Source organism: Dermacentor variabilis, chromosome 9, assembly GCF_050947875.1.
Source record: "Dermacentor variabilis isolate Ectoservices chromosome 9, ASM5094787v1, whole genome shotgun sequence".
In the NCBI taxonomy this organism is placed as follows: domain Eukaryota; kingdom Metazoa; phylum Arthropoda; class Arachnida; order Ixodida; family Ixodidae; genus Dermacentor; species Dermacentor variabilis.
In genome coordinates, this window is record NC_134576.1 from 142,051,969 (window position 1) to 142,063,265 (window position 11,297).

Genomic DNA, 11,297 nt, shown 5'->3' on the forward strand with positions numbered 1-11,297 from the left:
CCCAGCTTGAGATGGCGGGCTGTCAATTTCACGTGTTAGGCGATCCCTGTGCTTGCTCACAAGAGAGCACTTCTTAAGAATGGAGGAGCCGTTGCGCGACCTAATGTGGACAGCTAGCCAACTTTCTAGGGTGCATTTGACATTACAGCCATGTTCCATCGACCTCTCGTTGGCGCCGCGCGGCCTGTCTGTCCAACATAAAGCTCCCCACGTATCAACTTCGGTGCGTTTATTTATGACCGCCCTGTCTGCTTCGCGCGGTACCCATAGTCATCAAGCACCAACAAGCCAAACTTTCTACATGTTTAAACAAAAGCGTGGAGGTTTTCTTTGTGTAGAAATTGCAGTAGTGAATCGTATACGTCAACCAACGCTTATTTATTTTAGTTTTTTATTTACCCTCAGGACCTTTCGGCATTAAAGAGGGGAGTGGTTATATAAGAAATAAGGAGGAAGTATATTATGAGTTTATACACAATATTTGCTAAGTAAACAATGCTAGCTGAAGATATGATATAATAATAGAACGTGGCACATATAAGTAACATTAAACAAGAAAACACCCAACAGTAGTTCGTACAAATATGTTTGCTGTTATACAGTGTTAGCCAGGGCTTTTCGAAAATTATCATTGTTATTAATGGAAACAGTATTAGAGGTAAGTTGATTCCAATCTTTTGACGTACGTGGTAAAAATGAATGTAAAAATACGTCGTGTTACATGCACCAATTCTAACGTTATGCTGGTGATCAGTACGGGGAGACATGAATTTCGGATGTAGAATAAGGTGATGATAGAGGCTTATGAAATAAAAATGAAAGGCGAGAAATTCGTGTCGCTTATATACACACTCTAAGAAAAGTTTACGCCCTTTGGAGTGTATATTTGTCACACAGCAAGAATCGTCACCTGTCTTGCCCGCATTTCCTTTCTTGAAAACGCTGCGCTCGTTACTTTCCTGTTGGGAATGCTACGTCATGCTGATAACGCGCATGCCGTTCGTTACTGGAAAGTACCGGGCTCGCCGCGTTAAAGAAAGGAAATGCGGACAAGACAGATGACGATTATTGTTGTGTGGCAAATATTCCCTCCAAAGGGTGTAAACTTTTCTTACAGTGTATCGGGCTGTTGTTCAGCACTTCAGTAAATTAAGTGTCATCGTCATGCTGTTGTCGTCGCTGTCGTTACTGTGTCGTGAAGAAAGTCAGGCGTGCAAAACACGGTCACAAGAAGAGCGAGGATAACACAAACGCCATCCCCCTCGTTCCCCTCGTGTCTGTGATACGCCTGCCTTTGTGCATCATGGATACCTATACCAAATGCTTGCTCAGACTTGTGTCATTTTTACCATCAGTGCTGAGCCGTTCTCATAGTCGTTGGGTCGCCGTAATTGTCGTTACATAACTTTGCACACGATTGCAGGAGTTCTGCACAAAGTTGGTGGCATCGATGGTAGCCGGTGGAATAGGTGAACTCTGCTACAGTAAATGAATTGACAGCCGCAACATTTGCTGAAAGCCTGCTGATTTTATGAATAACAACCAAGATTGTGTTTGCCTTACTGTTTTTTACCATTCTTATTCTTCACTTCTCCGTTTCCTTGCATTCTTACGATTGAGCGCTTTCCTCAACGGCTAAAAACATGTGTACCTTTTCCTATTCCTTCATTTCTATCTCCTTAAATTTTATGGCAACATTTGTTGGCAGTCCGTTTTTGCCATACACTATGTTTCCGAATTCCGTTATTTTCTTGGTAAGATGTGTTTGTATGCGCGAGTTAATAGAATTTACGCAGCGTCCAGATCAAAAAGAAAATATAGACCTTTTTTTTCTCAGAAGGCTCACTTCAACGTTACAAGTGACAAAGCGGCTTGGAGCAAAGACGTTTTTTTCTTCAGTGGGACATAAAGTGCAGAGTGCCACCCGACGTGAAGCTATAGCTGGCTCCATTCAATTTTTTTTTCGTCAAGTATTTTGTAATAATGTTTTTATCGTTTTGGGCCCGTATTCACTGAGGAGCCGTCGCATTGTGTGAAAATTCATCTCTCTTGGTGAGTTTTTTTTTTATTTAAGCTAGGTTTCTCACGGACGCCGGATTTGTGATATCAACCTTCCCCTCCCCTCTGCTTTTCTCTGTTTTTTTTCCCTCTGTTTAACTGGCTTATACTGAACTAAGCTTTGAAAAGGCAAATCTTTTCCTAATATTGTCAAACTGAGTGAAGAATGGTTTTTTCCTTAGCGTCTAAATACTCGTACTTCTCTCTCATTCAAATATAAGTTAGCTGCAAAAATCGAAACTCCCTTCTATTCCAGCTCAGATGTGGTGTTCAAGTGTCGCTTTTGGCAAGACGTGCGGAGGATATCGTTCGTGGTAGCTACGGCGCGACAGACGCGGACAAAAGGAATAGAAGGGGGCACAATTGTGACCTCTTCTATTCCTTTTGTCCGCGTTTGTCGCGCTTTAGCTACCAGGAACCTCCACCAGCTAGCCCAATTTTTCATCTTATCGAGGATATCATACGGAGCTCGGTGTATAATTCGACGCCTCCGTCTGTAAGCATTATCCTGTTACTTTGCAAGTCGTCATAGTTTGTGCAATCAGCCTTCGAAATGTCGATGAGGTCCTTCAGGTCAAGTTAATTATCTATCTTAAAACACATCGTCAGTTACTGTCAGTGGTCGGAAGTGTACCTCTCTCAAGAGGTCAAGCTTACGAGCGTTTTCAACAGAAATGAAAGTTGCCGCCTCGTTACCGCGTACCGATGTTCTTTTTCATGAAATTGCATTCAAGTTTGCGTTGGATATATTGGAGGTTATCGCAGGACTTGTTCTATTAAGGATCAACAAGCTCGAGCGGCTTTGTTGTGTACCCTGGCCACGGTGGCCTCATTTCGATGGGGGCGAAATGCGAAAACAACCCAGTACTTGGATTTAGGTGCACCTTAAGGAACCCCAGGTGGCCCACATTTCCGCAGTTCCCCATTACGGCGTGCCTCATAATCAAATCGGAGTTTTAGCACGTAAAACTCCATATTTTTTTTTTTATGTGCACCCTTCCTGTCCGGGATGCCTCCAAGGCGCGCTATCCTATCTGCGGCGAAGTGGCTTCTCTGCCGGTATTCCTTAAAAGGAATGATAAATAACACCAACAAATTTTGTTATCAGCATTTCTCGTACTGCTGCAAATATGACTGAAGAGTGAGCTGCTGAGCTTCGTTTTCAAATGTTAGCTTCGAGGTGTTTCTGTTTCGGCTTGAGTGCGTCAATGTCCGTAATGTAATACAAGTTGACCTTCATTTATTTTCCCATACTCTCGTCCACTTAAGTTCGTTGTAGCGTCACTTTCCTTTCGCACTTTTCCTTAAAAATTGCTTTCATGCATTTCCAGACATCATAACAGAAAGTATTTAAAGTACTAAGCACGCAGGCCCGTTTCCTTCAAACACTACCGGAGAAGAGTCCTGCGTCCTTTTGTATTTCTTTGTCGACGGCTCCTAACCAGCAAGTCGCTGTCCAGGATTTCACATAGGAAGGTTTCAGTCTCTTTTAACCGAAGCCTTCTTGCAGGCCACAGAGCAATCATCTCTTGAGATGAATACTCTTTCTCCGAGGTACGTATGAAATGATATCTCTGCTAGACACGTCATTTCATTCGAACACGTCTTGTTTCTGCACCTGGGAACGAGGAGAACGGAAGACACGGCCTAAAGGTGGAACGGCAGCGTGTTGCGAATAATGTGCGTGCTATTCTTGAACTTCTCGCTGGATGATTGCCGACCGACGGCTGTCGTCATCCTCTGAGCTGACTCGACAAGGGAGTCTCCGGAGACGAATTAGCGCCCGCGTCGCGTTCTGCCTCAGATGACGGATGACCGGCAGGTCGCGAGGGACGCGCGGCAAGTGAACGGAACGAGGATGTGCCTCCGAGGCCACGGCAGGTGACCGACATTTTTTTGTTCTCGGAGCGGCACATCTATGAAAGCTCGTGCGCGGCGTCTACCTACATGCGCGGGGGAAGGCGAAATGCAGAGACTGCAGCTTCTGGCTTATGTGACGAGCCGACTATTGTGCAATCTAGATTTCCCTATTTGTGGAACTAGACCTTTGTAATGCAGTCGGTTGGTGACTCACAGACGTTTCTTTAAGCTTGCCTACCTTCTGCACGGAGTAAAAGCGGTCTTAAACGTTGCTGTCGTTTGTTTTAGGCGGCTCCGTGATAAAAGCGTCAGGCGATGGTTGCCATGAGAATTCGGTTCAACTGTCTGCATTTTTATATTTCATTGTATGCATTCAGCGCCACTCTTTAATAAACCATCGCTAAGTAATTGACAAGCATATTATTCATTTGTGTGTGCTTGCACCACTGGCATGCATACACACAGTGTGTGTGCGTGTGCGTGCGTGCGCGTGCGTGCGTGCGTGCTTGTGTGTGTGTGCGTGCGTGCGTGTGCGTGTGCGTGCGTGTGTGTGTGTGTGTGTGTGTGTGTGTGTGTGTGTGTGTGTGTGTGTGTGTGTGTGTGTGTGTGTGTGTGTGTGTGTGTGTGTGTGTGTGTGTGTGTGTGTGTGTGTGTGTGTGTGTGTGTGTGTGTGTGTGTGTGTGTGTGTGTGTGTGTGAAGTCAACCTGGCAAAATGGCGAAGTGACTTTGGCATTGCACGGCAAAGTCCGAGGGCGCTGGATCGAATTCCGGCAGTGGCTGCCCCATTTAAATGGGGGCGAAATGCAAGAACACCCGTGTACTGTGCATTGGGTGCACATTAAAGAACCCCTGTTGGTCAAAATTAATCTTGAGTCTCCCACTACGGCGTGCCTCATAATCAGGTCGTGGTTTTGACACGTAAAATCCCAGAATATAATTTTTGTTATTTTTGTGTGTTCGAGCTTTATAGACAACCGGACAGCCACATGGTGGTACCTTATGTCATTCCCATGTGTTATAATAGTTTTCCGACTATTGATATCTTGTACAAGTCTGCGGCATTCTCGACCATATAAGAGGGCCCTGAATCAGGCGGCTGCACCGAGTCGGAATCATGTTGAGCTCCAAGCAGGCAGTCTATATGGTTAGAGCAAAGCATAATTGCGCGTGTGGTTTGAGTCGGTGGTTATGCCTCACAACATGTCAAAAGCACAAGGTGTGATGAGGAGGGTAAAAAAAAAAAAAACTCTGTTAGATCAGCTTGACCGGCCCCATCCTCCCAAAGACCAATCACTACTTAAGGCAGGCGACATGCATATATAACAAAATTATACTCAGCAGAAAGACACAAGTTGCATATACAACAATAACAACAATAACAACAACAACAACAACAAGGAAAACAAATGTAAATTCTTAACCCACATGTCACAATATCAAACGTCAAACTAAACAGTGCGTTGATAAGACGGTCATCAATAGACCATATTCACACTATCAATCAAGTGATAGAGAAATGTGCAGAATATAACCAACCCTTATATATAGCTTTCATTGATTACGAGAAAGCGTTTGATTCAGTCGAAACCTCAGCAGTCATGGAGGCATTACGGAATCAGGGTGTAGATGAGCCATATGTAAAAATACTGGAAGATATCTATAGCGGCTCCACAGCCACCGTAGTCCTCCATAAAGCAAGCAACAAAATCCCAATAAAGAAAGGCGTCAGGCAGGGAGATACGATATCTCCAATGCTATTCACAGCGTGTTTACAGGAGGTATTCAGAGACCTGGATTGGGAAGAATTGGGGATAAAAGTTAATGGAGAATACCTTAGTAACTTGCGATTCGCTGATGATATTGCCTTGCTTAGTAACTCAGGGGACCAATTGCAATGCATGCTCACTGATCTGGAGAGGCAAAGCAGAAGAGTAGGTCTAAAAATTAATATGCAGAAAACTAAAGTAATGCTTAACAGTCTCGGGAGAGAACAGCAATTTACAATAGGCAGCGAGGCACTGGAAGTCGTAAGGGAATACATCTACTTAGGGCAGGCAGTGACGGCGGATCCGGATCATGAGACGGAAATAATCAGAAGAATAAGAATGGGCTGGAGTGCGTTTGGCAGGCATTCCCAAATCATGAACAGCAGGTTGCCGTTATCCCTCAAGAGAAAAGTATATAATAGCTGTGTCTTACCAGTACTCACCTACGGGGCAGAAACCTGGAGGCTTACGAAAAGGGTTCTACTCAAATTGAGGACGACACAACGAGCTATGGAAAGAATGATAGGTGTAACGTTAAGGGATAAGAAAAGAGCAGATTGGGTGAGGGAACAAACGCGAGTTAATGACATCTTAGTTGAAATCAAGAAAAAGAAATGGGCATGGGCAGGACATGTAATGAGGAGGGAAGATAACCGATGGTCATTAAGGGTTACGGACTGGATCCCAAGGGAAGGGAAGCGTAGCAGGGGGCGGCAGAAAGTTAGGTGGGCGGATGAGATTAAGAAGTTTGCAGGGACGGCATGGCCACAATTAGTACATGACCGGGGTTGTTGGAGAAGTATGGGAGAGGCCTTTGCCCTGCAGTGGGCGTAACCAGGCTGATGATGATGATGATGATGATGATAAGACGGCGCGCTCACCCCCCGCGTTACGCGCTGGCGCGCCTGTTATCGAGCTACCCTCGTCGGCTCACCCTCGCACGCTTTCACTCGCACATACAGCATACGGCGCGCGGCGGTGATGTTATCGCCCTTGGGCTTTATAGGTAACATCATGGCGATGGTGATGCTGACGGCAGAAATGCGTCTAGAGTGGCCATATAATTGTTACAGCCATAAAATGCTTGAATGAAAAGCACGTATAGCATACCTGATCAATTCAAGCAGTCTAGGTGACTTTATCATCGCACTGTTTCAAAGGGGACGCCAATAAATCATCATCATCGTCATGTATGCAGTGTTTTCCCCCAATAAACTTCACTTTAGAGCCAGCGCACTGTCCTGTTGTTTCTTTTCTTCGTGTTTGTTTTCGGCGCTGTTTCTTCATATTAGCACCCCAAAAAGCCCATCTGTTCCTAATTTTGGAGTCTTCAAGTAATTCAATGTGTAGCTTTCCTAAAAAATCATGAGCCGTTCCACTCTGTGAAGGAGGTTGACCAGCGAAGCTGTTTAGCCCACGAAACGGAGGTGACACATAATTTTGAACAAAGGTACGAACTCATTCATTGTCTTCATCAGTGGTCAATATTTACGCGCAACTGGAATCACATTCTTTTATGATGTCATATCCACGCACGTACGCCACTGGGTGGTCGGTTAGGCGGGATAGGTGTGGCATCGCAAGTGATATGTCTGCAACACGGAACGCGTAAAACGCTCCCTTTTCGGTGCCGAAACATCCACATTGAAATTACTGACAGCGACAACAGGGGTACTGTCAGCGCAGCTAATTCATGCAAAGTGAGTAGCCACGAATCTTACGGGACTATGAGTCATATCATTTTTTGCTTGCTTACGAGGGTATGAGCCATTGATGATAACAGTTTTCGACATACTGTTCTGTAGGCTGTATGCGTGATTGGAAATATTTGAAGCACTGTTCGCTTAACTTTACTGAGTGCTTGTAGCCTCTGCCTTACGGGCACGGCGAAATACACTGTATGAATGTCAGTATGAATGCTTACGGGGTTACGAGCCATTGATTATGATAGTTTATTTGTTTACGGAGAACGAAAATGGCACGGAATCCTAGCCATATATAGCTTCGTTCTAAAATACATTCGGTATACTTGCACAAGATCATTTACGTTTGTACCAGTAATGAATAGGGTAATATCATTTGCGTAGATAAAATGATAAATATTGCTGTCAAGCGTTACGCTGTCATTAACACAAATTATAAACAGGAGGCCTACAACACATCTCAGTTAGTGTATTCCCCTTTTATGTTTCTTCAGCGCTCAGGATCTCTTAAACAATGCGATCCGTGTGCTCACCGGTTCCAATCTCTCCGATAATCACGAATGCCTGAGACCTGTTATAGACTCTTCATAAGCGATTAAAGCGAGAGAGGAGCTCTCTAATGAATTCGATATAAGTTTCGCCTAGCGGCGCATGATCTAGTTTCTATTCCAGATGAGCTGCTCAGAGCACTGGTGCAGCCATCATCGACGCTTTCATCATTACTCATGAAGCGCACAGCTGTCGTGCTGACCGTTGATGCCGAGCGGGGAATGTACGAATCTCGAATTTTGACGAATGGTCCCTGGCGCGTGTCGCAGTTGCGCCATTCGCGCCGGTCATTATTCATGTCACGTTCAGATCCTGAGGCTATAACAGCAAGTTTCGAATTGTTGCTGTGTTGTAATTGTTGTTTTATTCCGTTGTTATGAATACGAGCACCACGAAGTGCGTGCAAAGGTGTACGAAGTCAGCGTCGGCTCTCATAGGGTTAGCGTCGCTTTCTTTTTTTATGTTACCGTACGGGATACCGCGACTCGGTCACGACAGAGAGCGGGCTACACTTCGCGACGCCCTCGCTCGCTCTCTTCTGCGCACGTGCGATACGCTTCGTAACCGCGCAGTTGTAAAAAACGAGACGTCGTTCGATTCGCCCGCATGCAGAGCGAAGGGAAACGGCGCCGGCGAGCAACGGGGTGAACGTATCGCGTCAGCACTGCGACGACGACGGCGAGCGCGTGCCGCGTCGCCCAGGGTCGCGTGCTGGTGGGTCAATGGCCGCACTCGCTGGCTTGCTAGCCTTCTTGAATGGCCGCGAAGCTCGGTGCGCAGAATTCTGTACAAATATCGCCCGGCTTCTTCGGCCACCTTTTTTCTCCGCCATCTAGAATCATCCCAAGAGTTACAATATTAATATTAAGATCACTCTGACTTGAAGTCAAATGCATGGAGCAACATGTTGCGCTGTACTAGACACGTTGTTGCTGCAGATTATCTCGAAAAGTGACATTAATTTAGGCAGGGCCATCGTATCGGTAGCGACGAAGAAAAATTAACCTGGATCGTACCATGGAGTTTACATTTAATAAGCCGCTAAGCAACGTTGCAAATCTTTGTTGATATTATTATTATTATTATTATTATTATTATTATTATTATTATTATTATTATTATTATTATTATTATTATTATTATTATTATTATTATTATTATTATACTATTCCGTCTTTAGCAGAAGTAAAAATGATTGCTCACACACACAATACGAGGAAACAGCTGAAACTTAGCGGTGTACCTTATCTTAATTCCTGTCTCTAGCGGAACAAAAACCGGGTTAAACTGACCAATTTTCAGAATTAGACCGTCGCTTTGTCCACGTGAACACTGCGCGTGCCTAACTGGGTGAATTGAGTGAGAATTAAAAAAGAAATCTCCTAACAGAATATTGCGTAATAAGGAGAAAGTTCGAAAGGTACTACGTCGCTGGCCTTCCTTTTTACCGGTATGAGGAGACGAGAGAGCACACCCGCGCTGCAATTTTTCAGCCACCATATGATTCGTGGATAGCTCATGCATGCCGAAGTGAGGCCACCCTGCTTTATCGCTTATGGCTAGGGGTGGCCTACACGAAATCCTACTCGTTTCGCATTGGAATGGCCGACAACGCTCTCTGCAATGCCTGTCTTTGTGAGGAGACGCTGGAACACATTCTGTGCGGCTGTCTTGGATACAATGTTCAGAGACAGTCCATGGCGTCCGTTCTAGCGCATCTTGACAATAGACCATTGTCAGTTGCAGCCATTTTCACATATCGCCGACAAAAGACATCGCAGCTGAAGGCGACGAATGGACTACTTCGGCTTATGAAGGATACGCGCTTGGACAAGCGGCTGTGACAGTGATGTCGCGTACCGCGCAAGAGTGACGGACTGTAACTGACGATGTGTTTGCTTTGTTATGTGCTCTCTCTCCTCCCCATCTTTCATCCCCCCATCCCGCTCCCATGTGTAGGGTAGCAAACCGGTTAGGCTAAACTGGTTAACCTCCCTGCCTTCCTTCTCCACTTTTTCTCTCTGCGGGAAACTTTACGCCGACTGGACTCGAGACCGTTCACCAAAGTAAAAGATACTCGGACTGTGGCCACACCCATCACTGGCTCGAAAAGCGATTCGTGCACTAGTGCAGTACTTGAAGTGCACAGGCTTAAGAGACCGTTTATAGTGTCCTTGTGTACAGTGTCCCTCCCACACGTACTCTGTGCTTACTCTCTCGCTTTCTTCTTCTTTCTATTCCCCTTTCCCCCACCCCCAGTGTAGTGTAGCAAACCGGATGCTGTTCTGGTTGATCTCCCTGCCTTTCCTACTCTTGTTCTCTCTCTCTCTCTCTCTCTCTCTCTTTTCCTTCCCCCTTCCTTCCTTCATGCATGTGAGCCATGTGTATTACTTAATCAAAGTTTTGGTCTGGAAATTCGAACCTTAACATTTGTGCACCAAAATTTGCTTGGCTTCTTATTCCTCAATCAAGTACCTGACAAAATTCTGGCTACACAGTTCCCTAGTATTTCTGGCTAGTAAACTTGTAAATATTGTGCTAGTTAAACTAGTACTTCACTGATTGATTGATTGATTGATTGATTGATTGATTGATAGTTTGGTTTAGATTGATGGAGCTCAACATCCTGAGGAAACCACGGCCTTTCAGGGGCGCCGTAATGGAGGGCTCCGGATTAATTTTGATGAGTTGAGTATCTTCAGCATGAACTCAAGCTCGGTATGCGACCTTCTTTCCCTTCTCCCACCTCCTAAGTGCTTGATGTCGTGCTCCATCGCAGAGCACCGTAGCAGCAGCGGTTAACCAGTTTTACCTGCCGGGTAATACTGATTAACGCGTTAACGCGGGATAATGCAGCAGGTAAAAAGTATTTGCATTAAAACGTTGTTCCATCTTACATAGCAAAATAGAACCGGACACCTAGGACTTTCGAAGGATGTGAGAGGTGTTTTACAATGCTTCGCTGTAATTTATGAGTAAGTTTCCCGAATTCGGATACATCGGCGAACGATATTTGTTAGTTATTTCATTCATCGCTCTGCGGTATTTAATTCCCTTTACCCCTCTTTTCCAGCAGGAGGTAGCCCTCTATTCTTTCTATCTTGTTCTCCAATAGATAGATAGATAGATAGATAGATAGATAGATAGATAGATAGATAGATAGATAGATAGATAGATAGATAGATAGATAGATAGATAGATAGATAGATAGATAGATAGATAGATAGATAGATAGATAGATAGATAGATAGATAGATAGATAGATAGATAGATAGATAGATAGATAGATAGATAGATAGATAGATAGATAGATAGATAGATAGATAGATAGATAGATAGATAGATGAGAACGTTTATATA